At 40.1% G+C, this 19726-nt stretch overlaps 1 protein-coding gene across 3 annotated transcripts in view; it reads left to right on the top strand.

The window, feature by feature from the left end:
* Positions 1-19726, top strand: part of LOC110075381 (poly(rC)-binding protein 3) — a 279989-nt gene that overhangs the window by 99578 nt on the left and 160685 nt on the right. For all 3 annotated transcript variants that reach the window (XM_078377629.1, XM_073003939.2, XM_073003932.2), the window contains exon 2: positions 18857-18945. The gene's annotated coding sequence lies outside the window, so the exon portion shown is untranslated. The remainder of the gene's footprint in view (positions 1-18856; positions 18946-19726) is intronic.

The following is a 19726-nucleotide window of genomic DNA, read 5'->3' as shown; positions in this document are numbered from 1 at the left end:
AAGTATTGCATCTGGCAGTATTAATCCAGATGACATAAGAAGAATGAATCATCTTTCCCTGTTGTCTGGGGATTAATTTGTTGCCACTCTGTATATTGAGAGGAGAAATGAAAAGAAATAGAACCATTAGATAAGTGATAATCCGACAATTTGGCAAATCTTGGATGAACTAAATAGTCAAAACTTTCTGAAATTGCCATACCTGTAATAGGTCTTTAAAGCCATCTTTATTTGTTGGATGGGTTAAGCAAAGATTCGTCCATATTACAGCTGGAGGGCCTCTATCCTATAGGCCTAAACTTGTTTAATGCCACTTCATCTTGTTATTATTGTGAGGTTCCTTTATGAAAATAAAGTCACAGTCAACCATATACTGAAGGGAGGGACATAGGCAAGACAGAAAACAAAAGGATTAAATCCTGAAATGTACTTTAATATTAAATCTCCTTCTGTAGTATAAGATAAAATGCTCCTTGCCAGCAGAACTTGCTTCTTGCATTCTTCTTAACATCAAGAACATGCTTCTCAGGTAATTCATCATACTATCTCCAATCCCCAATATAACTAGAGAGAAACTATGGATGTGAAAGTAGTCTAAAACAATACCCAATAGCAGTATATATGCATTTCTTTCTTTATTTAAAAGATTTCTACCCCACCTGTCTTCTTAAAGAAAGGAGAAATGTAGATGTAAGCTACCCAAGGTAGCTTACATCATTGAAAGATAATACTGTATTTAAAGTTGAAAACAATGAGTATACAATTGTGGCTTACATCATAAAAACACAATACTTAAAGTTAAGACCAATGAGTATAAAAAGGCAGCTTACATAATGTCCAGAATACTCCATAGTGGAATCTTATGGCTGATGCAAGGACTATAGTGATAAAAGGGCTGAATCTGTAGGGATTAAAATGTATATTGAGCATTTATAGCATTTATAGTCCAGAAAAGATGAATATAGAAGAATTTGCAGTGCTCTATAGACCAGTTTGGGTGATTTTGTGTGATAACGCAAACTTCCTCTTGAGTTAGCAGAACCAAAGCCTGTTTCTACTCAAAGCTTTATTCAGACTTAAGAGTGTCTGAAAGACAGAGAATACAGTGCCAGAAATACCATCTTCTGTGTGTGTTGTGGGCACGGGGAAAGCATCCAGTACTAGAGTGAAGAAGTTGTTGGTTTGAGCAATTGATGGGTCCACTTTGTAATTCCACAGCATGTTTGGAGGGGAGGGAGTTTCTGGCTGCTTATCTTGGGGGACCAGGGCTTTGAAATTTGCTTCGCTTTTCTAACAGCATCATAATACTTTTCAAGTCTCTTCTCTGCACCTATACATTTGAAACATTGGAGCTTTCTGGCCTGGGGGTACCTCTGTCATTTGTGCCATTTTCATACAAATTGCCCCCACCCATCCACCCCCAAAAATCCAACAAGAAGAGGGAGGGAAAAGTAGGTAAAATTGTTTTGGGCTCTCCTTCAATTTAAAACTCTGTACATATATAGTATTTCTGAAACTTTATGGGTTTGTTACTTTGGTCCACCTTAATTCTTGCTCTCTCCCCCCCCCCATAAAAACACAGGGAAACAGCGCATTTCCCTTTTCTGTATAATCTACAAATGGAAATAGTCCTCCTGCACAAAGGTTACTGCACAAATCCATCTGAAACTCTGAAACCCTCAGAAGAGCCAACTGTGCCTAGATATGCTTTCTGCTTCTTCCTATTATTGGCAGATCTATTTTTCCTCCCAAATTTAAAAGGTGCAACAATAAAATTTTGCACCTATTTGCTTGCAATTTGTCTAATGTAATCCTTGCAAAGCTCTAATGTACAGTGTTACAGAGAAAGATTACCACACACACACACACACACACACACACATTCCAAAAACTGTCCCCCCTCCCCAATTCCCATTTAGAGGTTGGATCCTGAAGTTCTGTAACAAAAGTAGGTCAGAAGAGCATTGCCTTCTGTGCAGTACCTGAGATAATGCTCCCCCACCCTATGCACACATCTGTTTAATTTCTAAATCAAGAGATGCATTGGACTGTACGTTTTGATTTGATTTGTTTAGAATTCATGGTTGCTCTGTTGCAGCTTGAGTGGAATTACAAGATTCATTTAACAGAGATGCAGAGCACACCCATCATCCTGAAAGAGATCAGCATAAGCATTTTCTATATTGTGAGTAATGTTTACTAGAGGAAATCAAATTACCATAATACAGGCCATCTGCTTTTCCTTTGCATGTAATAATCTAAGTGGTTTTACATTGAGAGATCTAATTTAATCACAAGTGTACTTCTTGTATGTTTTTAATGCATAAGAAATATAGGAGATCAAAATGGTGGTTCATATTTTCCTGTCAGTATTATGAAGTCACTTTTAGTGTGTTGGTGTGTCCTCCTTTTCAGGTCTAAAGCTTAGAAAACCTATTTATAGCATCACTGTATAAACAGCTCTCTCTCTCTCTCTCTCTCTCTCTCTCTCTCTCTCTCTCTCTGTGTGTGTGTGTGTGTGTGTGTGTGTGTGTGTGTGTGTTGGCTACCTGTTCAGGGTTCACTCTCTATATCTACTTAGCCCCCACTGCTCCTCTGCCTATCCTAGGGTGGTTGAGCTCAGAGAGGCGTCAGATGTGATGAAATCTATGGAACTTGACTGGAACCTTATCTCTCCTAAACACTCAGCAGTGCATTCCGGGAGTTCCAGAAGGCTAGGCACTTAGAACACACCCCAGCTTTGCAAGTTATCTGCCACCACACCAACACAAATACAGTACTGAAATCATGGTAGCTGATCAAGGCAATACCTGGTTTTAGCACCAAAAACTGTCTGAGCCAAAAACTCAGGAAGTTGGTTGAAGAGATTTTTTATGTCTTATTAAAAGAAGAAAAAAAGGGTAAAGGAGGTAAAAAGACAAGTTCCACAAAGTTACAAGAAGGTTTCAGAATTACTTGAAGCAAACTAAAGTACTGAAATGACAAAGGCAAAACATATCTACCTGATATTCACACCTTAATGCAAGGTCAACATAGTTCTTAGGCAAGTACAGAATGCAGCCTTCCCAGCACCACAGACAACAGCTGGACAAAACCTCCTTTTGAGACTGAGCTGTGAGCAAAGCCCCCTTTTCTTAGAAACAGGCCAGAATAAGCCAACTAACAAATTTTCTGAATCCCTTTTATACATTAAAATGATCTATTCCAGACTTGTTTTAATCAACATCTTAATCCCCTTTAATGTTTATGAAAACAAAAGGACCTTCTTCCCCTCTTCTGTTCACAGAGCTCTAATCCTCCTTCAATTTGCATGACTCTGGGGAAGGAAGTAGACTAGCTTTTGATGAAAAGATATATGGTAGAAGGATTAAATCCTTTTTGGTAGTGCTTTGATGTTCCCTTAGAAAATCAACTGAAGGTATCACTTTCCTCTTTGTTCTTGGCAGATGCTGGCCACTGCCTTCTCAACCATTTTCCCAGGTACTTCAAGTTTCTAAATGGATTTTATATTCCACATTCCCCTAATTTCTCTATTTCTCCACAGTGTGTATTTAATGTCCTTACATTTAAGGGGTGGGGAAAATCCTGAGGATTTATAAAGAAATAAAAAAATTGTAATGCCATGAATAAAATGAAAATATTTAAAAATAACCCCAGCTTCCCAATTTACTCAAGAGTGGGAGGTGTTTGTACCTCTGAGGAGTGTGAAAGAAAAGAGGTCAGTGGCTGCCTTCCTTGGCAACCTTAGCTATTTCTGGCTGCTGATGCAATTATTTTGGCCTCTAGTAGCATCACAGCTGTGCAAGCCAACCAGTAGTCTGGCTATCTCTGCTGGGGAAGAAATCTTCAGGGGCAGCATTTTCCAACCCTTTCTACACTTTTTCCTCTTAATCACTCTGTCCCAGCACCTCAAGCAGACTTCATGGAGAAGACTTTTTATCAATCCAGAAGAGAGAAAGAACTTAACATATGTGCAGCAATGGAGAACAAAGAAGGCTTTGGCACAGGCTCTGAGCCTGTGTTGCAATTGAAGTCGGCATCAGTTTACCGGCAATATATTGTCAGTGGGTTTTGAATTATGTTTCAACACCTGGATGGAGTCTCCATCTTGGACTCAACAATTAAATCCACATCTTGAGCACTGACACATTGATTGATATCCTGTGAAGGACATGCTTTGAGATAAGCTCACACTAACCATTTTTTCTCCTCTCCCATATTCCTGAGCCTTCTGGACTTGCTGATTGCACAAATGAATTTAGTGAAGAAGCAAACCTTGCACAGAGGCCACAAACATTTAGAGCAATGCATCCTGGGAAATAGTATATAAGGCACTGGGCTGCATGATGACTGCAGCTGAAGGCTACCATATTCAACAGCAGGGCATTTCCTTTTGGTAGACCTGTTGTTTGACTGGGCAGAGTGCAATTGCTCAACTGGTGGTGGGGCATACAGTTATATGAACTGTGTGATGATAACCCTTGGGAGACCGATTACAGCTGGAGTAGTTCAGAAAGCATTGAGCTGGATCCATTTTTGGGGGAAATGGTCTCATGCCCACTCCGCAAAAGAACAAAACCCATCAGAATTCTTGAGGTGGTGATTCTCCACATATGCCCAGTTTGGGGACTGATGTGCTAGCCTTACCTCCAGGGAAGGGAAATATGCTTAGGTGGACTCCCAAGTTCTGCCATCCTAATGGTTCCTCAGCATACAAGCATTGGCATTGGTTGGAGCCCTTTCCCTATCCTGTGTCAAAATGGATAGGTTTAACCAGTAAATCTGTGGCTGTATTTCCCTCTTAAATATACATTGTCTTGTGGTGTTTTTGTATCCCTCTCTTCTTCTACTTCTTGAGGCACTAGAGGCACAAAACAATTACATTAATAAAACCATGCTTGTAGTTCAGGACACAACTAGATGGGAGAATTTGGACTGATCCAGGTCACAATTAAAAGATTCTTGTTTTCAGTGCAATCTCTTTTATCTCACAGTTTATCTCTTTCCATTCAGACAGGAGACTTTCTTCTCCTGTGAGAAGGATCCAGACAGCACTTAAGATTGCTTCAATTTCTCTCCCTTTCATTTACTGATGCCCACACCACTTTCCTTTTTTTTGTTGCAGCTGCTACTTTGTGGGCCATGGCAACTTCCCCTTTTTTGCTTAATTTAGTAAGTGGCATAGTGTTGCAGCAATATATCAGTCTAAAATGGATATCTGAAATAGTGCTGCATGTCAGGTCTAGAACATCCCTGTAGGAATTGATGATCAAAGTTTGTAGTAAGAGTCTGATCAAGTAGTACAGCTGTGCTAGCAACAAGCTTACCAGTTAGATTTAATACAGCTGTGGAAATAAAATGCTAGAGAAGAAGCCTGTAGAAGCTAATCTCTAATTGGCCACAAGGGGCAATAAAGCTAACAGCCTCAGAACACTGTTGGGGGATTGAATGAAGAGAAAAAGGAGTTATTCTGCAGAATTGATTTATAAAGCAGAATATTACTACGAACTCTTTATTTATACTACGGTAAGTGGACTGACATTGAATGCTCTAATGTGTATGACCAAGGGACTGAAGAAAGGACAATTCTGTATGTATTACTACTGCTACAATAGTGCTACAATACAATTTCTTTACGGCTCTCAATACCATTGTCGGTCTGGTTACTGATACACTGAATTGGATAAATCTCTGCTGTGGCATAGAAAAAGGCACTGCCTGATTCATAAAGCCCCTGTTATTGCATGACTTAGAATTATTATTTTTTTACTGTAAGAAGAGGAAAATAAAAGAGAGGGTTTCTCTGCCAACCTTTCTACTATTGTAACCCATTGCATACGTCACAGCAGAGAATGCTATCCATAGCTCTATTTGGGAGAGAACTAAGCAACCACACAAACTGTAGGATGGGATAATCAAAAACTCTCCAAATTATCCCAAATAAACTGCAAGCCTAGTGCTGTGCCAGAAAGGAGTGGAAGAGCTCACAAAAGGGGTGGGATGAATCACTTTTATTTGAAACACATGTGGTCATTGGAAAGTAAGGCAAACCAAATTGCCCCAAAGTCTGCAAAGTCTGATTTGAACAAAAATCTCTCTTGTGGGTGGTGGAAGTGAAGCCATGTTGGCATGTGCCTACCATTGGCTGGTAAGGAATTCTATTGAGTGGGAGCTGCTATGCTGAAAGGTATAAAGTGGTCTCCTAGTGCAGGGGCCCCCAACCCCTGGTCCGTGGCCCAGTGTCGGTCTGTGGGCTTCCTGGAACTGGACCGCGGAGATGGATGGACCACAACACGCCCCTCTGTGAGCACAACACGCCTCTTCGTGAGCGTGACACACCCACCCGTGAGTGCAACATGCCCCTCCAAGAGTGTGACACGCCCCTCCACAAGCACAACATGGCCACCCATGAGCATGACATGCCCACCCATCAGCACGGAGGGCCCCCACCCCGTCATGCACGGAGCCCACCCCCCCCACCAGGCCACAGTCCCAAAGGTTGGGGACCGCTGTCCTAGTGGACCTTAAGCCTATGAGAAGTTACCAGAAGAGTCACTCCCATTGGCCCCAGGAGACTGAGCTGCCAATGGAATTCCTTCACTAAAGGTGTATCCTGGTAAAACAGTCCACAATAAATCAAGCTGCAATATTCTACCTATATGTATAAGATCAACTTTAAAGGCAACCCAACATAGAATACATTGCAATAATACTCTCTTGAAGTTACTGGCATCAGCAATACCATGGCCAGGTTATCTTTGTCCAGAAGGAGCCATAGCTGATTACTGCAAACTCATAAAAGACAATCTGAATATCTGCATTAACTCGGGTCTCCAGCAACAGAGATGGACCAAAAGAGTATACCCACCCCCACCAGGCTATGAACATGGTCATTAAGAGCCTGTGCAATTCCACCCAGACCTAATTTCTAGGTACAAGATTCCCTAGCCCACAAAAATGCCATCTTACCAGAATTTAAACATAGTTTATTGGCCTGTCATTCAGCCCATCTCTAAATTCAAATACTGATCAATAGTTTGCACAGCCATTCCTCATTCATATGTTAGAAGGAGATAGTGCTATGATGGTACTTTTTTCCAGAGCCAGAGCTAAAAAGCACTCTTGGTGGCTTCATGTAGATGCAATGTGGGAATTCTGAAGCCTGGGGGGCTACATGTGACATACCAGGGCCCCTGTGTAATCCCCAAGGCAACCACACACACACACAAAGCAAGCTTTCAAGATAAGCTTTCAGGATTCATTTTAAGACTGATTCTCCTGTATTTTTTAGAAGCTGAAATGGCTCCTCCCCCACTTCCCCAACCCCCAAAACTGGCCACGGCGGGATATGCAGGATATGTAGAATATTACAGCTTGATTTATTGGGGACTTAGAGATTAAGAGAAAGTGTGGGCTGAAGTTACATATAAACCTCCTGAACTAACAAAACACTAGCAAGCCTTGGCACCTGTGATTTAAAACAGAGATGATACCAAGGGGAAAGAGTTGTTTATTTTTTTCTTCTTTAATGCATGCAGACAGATATTGTACCTTCTGGAATGTACTTCATCCTGTTCCCAAACCCGTGGCGTCAATGAGCCCCCTCCCCCATCTTTTCTCTCAGCTTCCATTCAACTGGCTGCGGACACCCTCATTTGGGTTGAACCAAACTATGCCAGCAGCAATCCGTATATTGATCTGTATACCAGTCTGTTAGTTAGAAGCATTTGACTATTCTGCATGAAGTTCCGCAAGGAAAGACCTGGAGATCCTTTGTGCCTCTCTGTTTAAAGGGCTCGTCCAAAGGTTGGTAAAGTCAGGTATTTGCTTGGACCTCTAGACTTGCAATGTTTCCACATATTGTATTCTGCTTCCTCTACTACACTACTATTCTCTTTTTGCACAGAACATGAAAAGGTAATGTAAGAGAATTCTCAGTTAGCAAGGCCCCTCTCAATAATTTTGACTTAAGGAGGTCCATTGAGTTCAGCATTCCAAAAGTGCTAGAACTGGCCCTAAATAGGTGATCCCACCAATGGGGGGGGGGTCAGCCAGTGTTTTTTCAGTACACCTTTGTCAGGTAATACCACTGGATGGGCAAGACAGTTTTTGTTGCATATTTGTGCATAGAACAGTCCATGGTCTTATTTGCAAAGCCCATTTTGGCATATCATAAATTACTGTTATTACTAGCCTGCAAGACTTCTATTTGTGAGTTGGTTTTTAAAAAGTCATCCTATTTGCACAGCTGTTTAACTGCCTCTTGTGTCATGACTTATCCTAGCTACAAATTATGTCCTTGTGCTAAAACGGGTGCAGAAATAGTCAATGATTAAATGCATAATTAGAGGTTTTGTATTTAATCCTGTCACTTCAGTGACTCATAGCCTCTGTTATTATGTGTAAGTGATATATATTAGTGCTGAACTGTTAAAGCCTGTAATCTCTGTCCTCAATCACAGTTTGTAGGTATACTATGTCAAAACCCAGTAGGTACACTGGCATGGTGTTAAAGCCTGTAATCTTTGTCTTTAGTGTTCATAGCAAGGAGAAAGGTGGAACCAAGGGTACCTCAGCTCCATTTGTTGTTCCTGCCCTGGCTTGAGCTTTGCACGTGCTGTCCATCACACTGGCCTGTAGCCAAATTGAACAAATCATCATTCTATTGCAAAGGAAACAATAGAAAAACCAATTGATGTAAAGAGAAAGATGAGTTAAAGAGTTTGTTTAAATAAATAATTGAAGTAAATAAATAAATAATGCCAAAACAACACAGACATGGAGTATATATAGTAACATTCGTGATGAATTAATTAGCAGTTCGGTACAACAGTAACAGTTTATTTCAATAAACAAGATACGAAAATCCTTAGCACAACGTAAGACAAGTCAGAGAAACTGAGAATCACACAGCCTCTTGCCCTGACACATGGCGTGGTCTGAACAACAGCACGCAGCTCGTCTCTAAAGGGTTGTCATCTGTAGTGGCAACTCCTTCTTTGGCATATACACAAGGACACACCAAGGCGCTTTCTTGTCACCAAGTATTGTATATTACTCTGTTAATACAGTGAACTGATCTGGTTGGCATTGGTGAAGCGCACTGTTTTTCTATTGTATTAGAAAATGTAAAGAAAAATGGCAGAACTTCTTTAATAAATATCCCCAAGCATGCCCAATAAATTGCTTCCAAAATATGGAGGGGGTCTTTTTCAGGAATACTACTGTGATAGCACACTTGGATTGATTTATTATTACTTCTCTGTAAAAGTTATATATGCATCCTTCTTCTTTTGTAGGAACAATCCTTTCAAGGTTATTTTAATCTCAAAAACAGTCTGAATTTTAGAGCCACCTAGAACTGAATCTTGGCAAGGGCTGGCTTGTGTAGCTGAAGATGTTCCAAGGGAGAAAAGTAGGAATTGTGACTAGAACCTAAAAAACAAGCCAGCCCAAAGCTATAGTCCGTATCTCAAAAAGCACAAGAGGGAACTGGGCAATGAATTGACCAGAAGGAGGTTGGGGTGGGTGATCATATCCTTAATAGACTAAATGTGTGTTAGCTGGGGGAGGCAACCTGATGGATTAGTTTCTGTGTTATCTGCCTAAAGAATCTGACAGTTCTCAAAAAAATTGAAGGCCACAGATATTTATCAAAGGGATCTTCTATGGATTTTTGAAAAGATCAATGCATTAGGAGGATGAAGATGTGAGTGATCCAAACTAGATCAAGCTTGGCACTGGTTTTCTAGATTTTAAATCCCTCCATACTGTTTCTGTAGGAGGCAAAAAACAAAACAAAACTGTTTCCCATATTGCTTATTTGTTGTTTTGCCTTATATACTGCCCCATGGTGCTAAAACACTATCTGGGTGGATTACAACTTAATGATGCAAACAACACTTTTGCCCCCAGCAGGCTGGGTGCTCACTTTACTGAGATTGGAAGGCTGAGTCAACCCTGAGCCAGCTACCTGAATCTGTCATGATCAACTCTGGGTAGGTGAGGCTCATTAGCATTGGAAGGTAGCCCAAGTAGGAGAAGGGAAACCGATTTCAAACCTCCACTACCTTCCATCCATTGATGGAAGAGGCTTCGGGAGTAAACCTCAAGGCAAAATCCAGAGCCAGAGTCCCGGAGGCAGTTCGTGATATTCTGGAAAATCCTGTGACATCGCTGGAACCAGTTGTATTGGCTCTTTCCTTTCCATTGGATTATTTCAGAGACATGGAAAGGGGGGATTTGCTGCTTGAGTAGCAGTCTATCCTCCATATTATTTTACCCAGGCTTCGTGCTCTGGAGAGGTTGTTCCAAGACCTCAGAGCACATTACCATAGTCTCTCAAGACTGAAGGATGCTTACTTTCATGATCAAACTCAGGTTGTGAGCAGAGGTTTGGTTGCAGTATTGCAGTTTGACCACGGCACTATGGGACTCATATTACTGCACCAACAGATTTCCCATGGGGGTAAATATATTTTTCTGAAGGCAATTTCATTTGCCAATATGGCATAGGGGAAAGGTTTCACCTCTTCTCCTAGTTTCTTTTATCTTTTATGGAGAAAAACACTGACCTTCCATATTTCATCTACTTTGCCTTGGATCCTATTGTATCATTCTTGGATTTGTCACCACTTGGAGAAGTGGGGCATACGTATTGAAAGGGAGTGGGTTTCCGGTGCCTTCTGCCCTAATTTCATGCAACTGGTGGGGAACTAGTTTCAAAAGCTCTCTGCAAATGACCTGCTAATGTCCTGCCCTGTGAGGGAGGAAGAGATTAAAACAGGTGGCAGAGGCAGAAAGAAAAGGGTAACAGAATCAGAGGAAGGAATTCATAGGCTACCTTAATTTGGCTCTGAAACTGTCCTCTAGATTGGCTGACTCGGCATTCAGGCAGCAGAATATGCCAAAATACCTCAGTTTTTTTAAGAGTCTTCCAGATGATTCTCACAAGTCTTAGCTGTACCACGTACAATAATACTGGAGAAAGTCAGACCCTTGCCCCAAGTTACAGTGTCACAATTTTTTTCTTTCAAGGCTGGCAGTCTTTTCGTGGGGCACTGACCTGCACGCACAAAAACTCCAAACAATTTTGGAAAGTAATATTTTCTTTCTCAAGAATCAGTTGCTAGATTTCTACCACCAGCTGTTCCTTATGGCAGAAATCCATGGAGAATGAATGTGACAAGAGCTACAACTTGACATATGAATATGTTTTCAATACTAACATTGCAAAGTATCTTCCTTGCTTATCCTTTTTCTTAGTGAGTGATCTGATACAGAGCCATTCCTCCACCCAACTGAGGGGGTTAGCTTTTGAAAAATAATGCTTGAGGCACAGTCACTGTGAAAATGTGTTCATTATTTTTTTTAAAGCACAGTTAAACATTTACTTGAATGACAGACATACTGTCAAATAAAAATGATGTCCCTTCTTTATGTTTTCCCTCCTGCAATGTGAGCCTATCTGGTTCACAGTTCCCTCCCTTGTTCCACAGAGCATTAAGGAGGACACCAGCATGGAAGGAATCCCAGCACTAGCCTGAGGTGGAGATGTCACATGGTGATTAGAGACTCCCTACTAGGCAGTTCTGTCTAAACTTGTCATGTGGTCTCTCCCAGGAAATGAATCTCCAGTTCCTGGAGCATGTATTAAGAATGGAAAAGGAACTGCTGAGATTCATCAGCCCCAGTTATTGCAGATTCACAATGGAATGAATAATGCAGTGGGTGAAAATGTTGAATTAATCTTTAAATACTATGAGTCTCTGGACCATAAAGAGAAGGAGTTGTGGAGGAGTATCAATGGTGTTTTCCTGATGAAAATCATAACACTAATAAAGAAAGATGCATACTGATTAGAACCCTGAATGCTGTTTTTCAACTGTCATGTAGAGACAAAGAGAAATACGAAAAGAACTAGTGCAAAGAAATACAGGAGAGCAATATGAGGGGGAAAGCAAATATCTTCTTTTTCAGAAGATCCAAGAAATCAAAGAGAAATTCAGGCCTAGATTAGGAGTGCTGAATGATCAAGAGGAAAGCACGCTATCGACCATGAGAAAATAAAAGGAAGGTGGAAAGAGTATATTGAAGACCTATACAGAAGAGATGTGGTGGCACTGTGGGCTAAATCGCAGAAGCCTGTGCTGCAGGGTCAGAAGACCAAGCAGTCATAAGTTCGAATCCACGCGACGGAGTGAGCGCCCGTCGCTTGTCCCAGCTCCCGCCAACCTAGCGGTTCGAAAGCATGCAAATGCGAGTAGATAAATAGGTACCATCTCGGTGGGAAGGTAAACAGCGTTCCGTGTCTAAATCACACTGGCCATGTGACCACGGAAAGATTGTCTTTGGACAAACGCTGGCTCTATGGCTTGAAGAGCGGGATGAGCGCCGCCCCCTAGAGTCGGACACGACTGGACAAAAATTGTCAAGGGGAACCTTTACCTTTACCTTTTTACAGAAGGGATAAAGGGATGACAGACCCCTTTGAAGAGGAATCCTGTGATGAAGAACCTGCAGTTCTAGAAAGTAAAATTAAAGATTCTTTGAAAGCACTAGGAAGAAATAAGAAATAAACCACAGAGACTGAATCTTCAAAATCTTAACAAGAATATGCCCACAAATATGGAAAAGAAACAAAGGACCATGGACTTGAAATGCTCAGTATACATTCTAATAGCTAAGAAAGGAGATCCCAAGAAGTGCAGTAACTGTAGGACCATTGCTTTAATTTGCAAACAAAGTGATGCTCAAGGTTTTTGTAACAAAGGCTTTTACTGTATATGGAGTGAGAAAAGTATGACATTGAAGCTGGATTCCAAAAAGGAAGAGCCTCTCAACATCATATTGCAAATATCTGCTGGCTGCTGGCGTGCAACATAGAATTTCAGAAGAAGATCAGTCTGTGCTTTATAGACTACAGCAGAAACTATGGGTTGCTCTTGAAAGAAATGTGTGTTCCTCAGCACATTATTATTATTATTATTATTATTATTATTATTATTATTATTATTATTATTATTATTATTATTATTATTATTATTATTGTTGTTGTTGTTGTTGTTGTTGTTGTTGTTGTTGTTGTTGTTGTTGTTGTTGTTGTTGTTGTTGTTGTTGTTGTTGTTGTTATTGTTATTATTTTATTATTTTATTATTATTATTATTTTATTATTTTATTATTATTATTATTTTATTATTATTATTATTTTTATTTTATTTTATTTTATTTTTTATTTTTATTTTTATTTTTATTTTTATTTTTATTTTTATTTTTATTTTTATTTTTATTTTTATTTTTATTTTTATTTTTATTTTTATTTTTATTTTTATTATTTGTATTTGTATTTGTATTTGTATTTGTATTTGTATTTGTATTTGTATTTGTATTTGTATTTGTATTTATTTATTTATTTATTTATTTATTTATTTAATTTATACCCCGCCTATCTGGTCGGTGAGGACCACTCTAGGCGGCTAATTGATTGTCCTAATGCGTACGTGGAAAAGAAGCTACCATAAGGACAGAATATGGAGAGACAGAACAGTTTCCTGTACGTAAAGGTGTCAGACAACGGTGAATTTTATCCTTTTATCTATTCAGTCTGTAGACAGAATATATCACATGGAAAGCCAGATTAGATTCAGATGAAGGAGTGAAAATTGTGGGCAGAAACAGCAATAATTTAAGAGATGCAGATGCCATCATCAGATTGGCATAAAGTATGACTTGAAATGACTGTTAGAGAAAGTGAAAGAAGAATGTGCAAAAGCAGAACTGCAGTTAAGAAGACAAAAATCATGACTGCAAAAGGGCCACACAACGTTAGTGCTGACAAAGAAAAAATTGAAACAGAGGTATTTTATACAGTACCTTGGTTTAATCATCAACCCAAATGGAGACAGCAGCCAAGAAATCAGAAGACTGAGACTAGAAACGTCAGCAATGAAGGAATTAGAAAAGCTGTAAGGAGCTGTCAATGGAGGCCAAGCCCAACACCATCTACTATCTTGTATTTCCAACCATCATGTATGGGTGTGAAAGCCGAACAGTAAAGAAAGCTGACAGGAAAAAAATTGATTCATTTGAAATATGGTGCTGAAGGAGAGCTTTGTGAATACCCTGGACCACCAAAAGAATGAACAAATGTGTCCTAGATCAAATCAAGCCCAAACTGTCTCTGGATGCAAAAATGTTGAAACTGAGGCTGTCCTACTTTGCAGACATCAAGAGAAGACAAGGTTCTCTGGAATAGACAATAATGCTGGGAAAGGCATTAGGCAACAGGAAAAGAGGAAGGCCAAATATTAGATGGACCGACTCCCTAAAGTATAGGCACGAGTCTGTAAGAACTGAGCAGGGCTGTTGAGGACAGGGCATTTTGGAGATCGCTCATTCATAGGTAGTAAATTGAAGGCAACTTGACAGCACATAACAGCAACATCTTGGAAATGAGTTGCTGATTAATCAGGTGGTGGTACAGTGGACTCTTGACTTACAGACGGCTTGACTTACAGACTTTTTGAGTTACAGACTTCTCTGGCCGCAAAATTTAGGTTTGACTTGCAGACTGAGATTTGACTTACAGACCAGAAAAAAAACAAAATGGAACAAAAACGGCCTGTTACGGGATTAATCGGTTTTCAATGCACTGTAGGTCAGTGGAGACTTGACCTACAGACTTTTTGACTTGAGAAGCGCCTTCCAATACGGATTAAGTTCTCAAGTCAAGACCCCACTGTAGTAAGGATGGTTTGATTTCTTTTCTTTCTTTTTTTAAATCATGGCTTTCACAAGCAATATGAAGAATTCCTGGCAGAGAAGTGCAGGTGAAATCAGGCAGGAGGAAATTAGAATTAAGTACTGAACTGAGTATTGGGGGCAAGAACGGGTGCAAGAAAGGAAGAAACAGGAGAGTAGAGGTGGTGCCTGGTATTTTGCAAGTACAGATGGGAAACAGGGAAGGAAGAAGGTGCATGGCCTCCACATCTATAGACTAATACAGAAAGTATGGGACATGAGGAGGATGCCTCTTAAGATATCAAACTAAGTGTAATCTAATGGGTATAATGGAGACATCTTGGGGTGTCATTATAAGAATACATCTGTTGAGAGATTATACTATGTTCCAAAGAAACAGGACCAGCAGGAAGAAAGAGAGGAGCCTTAGATATGAAATATTCAGTCCTTGAATCTGCCATTGGACTATCTTGTTGAAACCTAATGTTCCAAACTTTCTGATGTGTGCTGGAGATCTAACTCTGCTGAATATGGAGTGCTCAATAAACTATTGCCTTGTTGACAACTATACATAGTAGAAGGTGAAGGAAAAACACAGTCTAATAAAGTGACGGGGACCCTGGAGAAGTGAATGTGTCAGCTTTGAATGTGCGATGTTGAGGAAAATGGAAAACTACTGAGAATACTGGGATCTGTATCCTGGATTTTTGAAAAGCCAATTTCAAAAAGCTCAGATAAAAGATTGGTAGAATCCCATGGCAAGAAACTGTAAAAGAGAAAAGAGTTCAGTAGAGATGGGAGATTCTGAAATGGTTAAGACAGAGGAGCTAATTTATTCAAAAGAGAACGAGGATCTATGGAACAAGGATCTATCGGAAGAGGGGCATGTTGCCAAAGAAAACAACAACAAATTGGTCCAAATATGAAAGGATCACATCAGAAAGTTTGGAACATTAGGTTTAAAAATTGGGTCATTAGCGTTAATAATTTGAATTTAGTTAATTGTCATAAATGTTGGAAAGGCAGGAATGTGCTTTATTGATTGATCTAGTTAGTTTGATAACTTAATTGTCAGTTTTTAAAGAACAGTGGGATTTACAGAGAATGGCATGTTTGACTGTCATTGTTGTCCCCCCTCCCCGTGGCATATTTTGTTATAAGTTCTTCAAAAGTGTCATTTTTTGCAATTTTTAAGTTGCTTCCTCTAACTTGGCCTTTTCCAGATGGTTTGGAGTACAAATGCCACTGTCTGATTGATGGCTAGGGATCTCCTAGAGTGTAACACAGCTGGAATCAACCAGATTAGGGAAGGCCGTCCTAAAACATGAGATCTCACAACCTGTTCAATTGGATTTTGTCACTGATCTCTTTGTTTCTCATGGGTGGTGAGGATGAGGTGCATACATAAGATCTACCACCATGTCCCCACCCTGATTGGAAGTTGCCAAGTGAAGGTCTGAAGAAGAGACTGTAAGCATGCAAGTACTGTAATTCTGCTGAACTGAACATGCATATAGTCGCTGCTTCAGAATTTCACACTCCTCATGCAAAGTTCTCAATTATTTCTAGGTAACATGGGGACATAGGAGCGGGATTTACATGCATTGCCACATTACCACCATGCTTCAAGCTCTACTAGGATTTAGACTGTAATACCTGAATAGGACTATTATTTCTTACCTTTTGTCACTCATTAGTTGACAGATTGCTAACATATACAGTATTTTATTCATTTGCCCCACAGATGCCTTTGTTCATTCTGACCTTTTAAACTGTTTTCATGCATAATAATTATTGTGATTTATTATGTTTCCCAGGGGGGAAAAACTTTTATCAGCATAACTGAAAAAGGCAGAAGCCAAAACATTTAGCTCAAATACTTCTGTTTGTTAGTCACTCTTATAAGTGTATATACGTACATTTTAGTAATTTGCTGCAGTTTTCAAATAGATCAAGAAAAAGTTTGATTGAAGTGTGTCAGGGTTCCCAGGCCCACACAGCCATTCAGCAATTGTGCCCTGGTTGTCCTGGTGTGGGTGAAGTCCAGGCGGGCCAAATGTGCCGATGGCTGAGGGAAATCTTCCTCCCCTGTACCCCTCCCCAAAACACCCTAGACCACCCTGATTAAGCAGTGCTTCCAGGGACCTATCAAAAATCCACAAGACTAAGCACTTTGAACCTTGTGCCTGCCCTGAAAGATAGGAACACTAATACACCCACAAACACACAGACTCCTGATACAGTAAATGGTCAAAGTAAGGCCTGTTTTCAAGTACCAACAACCTTTTTATTCCTTTCTTTTGTCTCCTTCTTTGAACGGTGCTGAAATGAAGCTGCCAGTTTCTTTTTTTAAAGATCTTCCATATTTGATGTGCTTTCAAGATATCTATCCAAGAAGTGGTATTTCAACATCCTGAACCAAACAATTGTGTGTGTATATATATAGTAAATATATATATTAGTCTAGTTATCTCTTAGGAGGATGCTATGCTCAAATACACACACACACACACACACACACACACACACACACATATTTTGAGCATAGCATTCTCCTAAGAGATAACTAGACTAAGCAAAGCAACTTTTGTTCCCATTTTATACCCAAAGTTCCAGTTTCCAGACTCTTCCAGAAGATTTGCCGATGAGGCACTAAGTTTCCACGAACTCTCACAAAGAAGAGAGTAACTTCTTCCCCCTCCTCTCACTCAGCCCAAACCATTTTCATAATTAACTCAGTACCAAGAAGTGATCTGAAGCTGTCTTTCTCACAAGTTGCAGATGTTACTGCCTTCCAGTACTACTGAGCACTCCCCCAATCTTTTGGTCAGCTCATATTTGACACAAACTACAAAGCCTGATTTTCTAGAAAAGCAACAGTCAATGATCCCTCATTTTCTCAATCTCTTGACAAAGTGCTGTTTAGTTCTCATTATCTGCAGTTCTGATTATTTATGCAGTTTTAGTTTAGCTACTTTGAGGGTGTTTGTTGTTGTTTTTTTACCGGAAAGGCAGAAATAAATTTAATTAATCAATATACACAAACCTCTCTGTTGCTGAACCCGACCAGCTTCCTGGTTTAACCAGCAGCTGAGGGCCATGAAGCATAATCAGAGAAGGCTAGAGTGCATTTGGAGAAGGGACCCAATGGAAATTAATCTAAAAGCCGCCAGGATCACGTCCAACCTTTACCTAGCTAAGGTAAAGGTTGCTAGAAGAGCATTGTTTGCTGACTGGATAAGCGATGCTCACAACTAGCAGGCAGAACTTCTTCATATAATATGCAATCTATCCAGAGTTGGCCACAGTGATAGGCCTCCCTCTAGTATTTCCTTTGACCACAAAATCTAAAGTGGAGGCCGTCTGCTGGGACTTTGATCCCTTTTTACAGACAGTAGATTGAGCTGAACTGTCCAGTGCATTGTCTTATCTTAACTTGCTTTCAACCTATGACATCCAATGAGGTGGACAGGGTGCCTGCATGCTGTCGTGCCACCTCCTCCTCTTTAGACCCTTGTACAGCTTGGCTCATCAAATCAGCCAAGCTGGTAACAACAAAATGGGCCACTGCAATAATTAATGGATCTCTCCAGGAGGGCATGGTTCCCCTACCCTCAAGGAGACATTCATTAGCCCATTGGAAAGAAACCTAATTTTGTGGCGGACAGTATTGGTAATTATAGACCCGTCGCCAATGCTTCTTTCTTGAGTAAAGTGGTTGAGAGGGTGGTGGTCGATCACCTCCAGGCACTCCTGGATGAAACTGATGCCCTTGATCCATTCCAGCTGAACAGGCCGTGGCATGGTATGGAAACAACATTGGTTGCTCTGCAGGATGATCTCCTGAGGGAGGCTGACAGGGGCAAGCATAGGAAAGCAGGAAAAATGGAAAAGAATCACAGTTCAGTAATAACTATTCTTGTACAAGGTCAGTTAGTATCACATAGATCAAAACAGATCCAGCCATTTTGACAGATCTTTCATGACTTATGGAAGAATTAAATCATCTTCCTGCAGCTGCAAAGTAATGTACAAAGCTGGGGTACTGATTTCTAAAAGCTAAATTAATCTTTGCTGCTTGTTTGAATATATCTATCTCCTTTTTTCTTATTTCAGCTAAGTCCTACTCTAAGAAAAACTACAACAAACATTCAGCACAATGCTGATCTCTGAAGAATGATCTGAAGAAGTGAGGGTGTGGGCTGGTAAGTTCCTGGTTCTGTTCATTGCACTGTTGGATTTTTAACACTGCACTGAAAACTGGGGGAGATACTCTGAATGTATGTTCCTGGCCTCAGAATGATATATTCCTTTTATTAATATATAATTTACAGTTATGGGTTTCAAGACTTAACCACTAGACTGAACTTGAATTTCAAAACCAGAACATAACATATTTATTTATTTGTGTAAGTTGGTAATATTTCCAGATACTGTATGTTTATATATAAAATAATTTCTGTGCTTAAGGCTTTTATTTATTTATTTGGCAGTTGGGGTTACATGCAAAGTTTAATTGTGCCTAATTGCTGGCACTGGTAGTTGCCAGAAAGTGACAAATGCAGTCGCCTGTATTTAGTCATGCAGATGTGCCAGGAGGTTGAGAGAAGTTCGAGCCACATTCATGAATTTTCAGAAAGTGTGTGTGCAGAATCTTGTGTATGAATCCTGTCAAGGATCAGCTTTTGTATGGTGAAGATTTGTGTAAATCAGTTGGTCAACAATTGACCCAGAAGGGCTTCCTAAGTGATGCACCACAACGTTCTGAGTCACTGTAAGATTCTAAACTTAAATACTCTGCTCCCAAAGGTGGTGCTCTATATGCAGCCTTCATAGATTTCAAATCTGCTTTTCACCTCATACCAAGGGAACGCCTGTTGTCAAAATTTGAATCCACAAGTATCGATAAACGGCTCCTCCTATTGATGCGGCGACTTCATGAAAATACGCATTTGCGGGTTCTTTGTAACTCCACGGGGATCTTAT

The sequence above is a fragment of the Pogona vitticeps genome, chromosome 6 (assembly GCF_051106095.1).
Source record: "Pogona vitticeps strain Pit_001003342236 chromosome 6, PviZW2.1, whole genome shotgun sequence".
NCBI lineage: Eukaryota > Metazoa > Chordata > Lepidosauria > Squamata > Agamidae > Pogona > Pogona vitticeps.
This window is presented reverse-complemented; position numbering and strand designations above follow the sequence as displayed.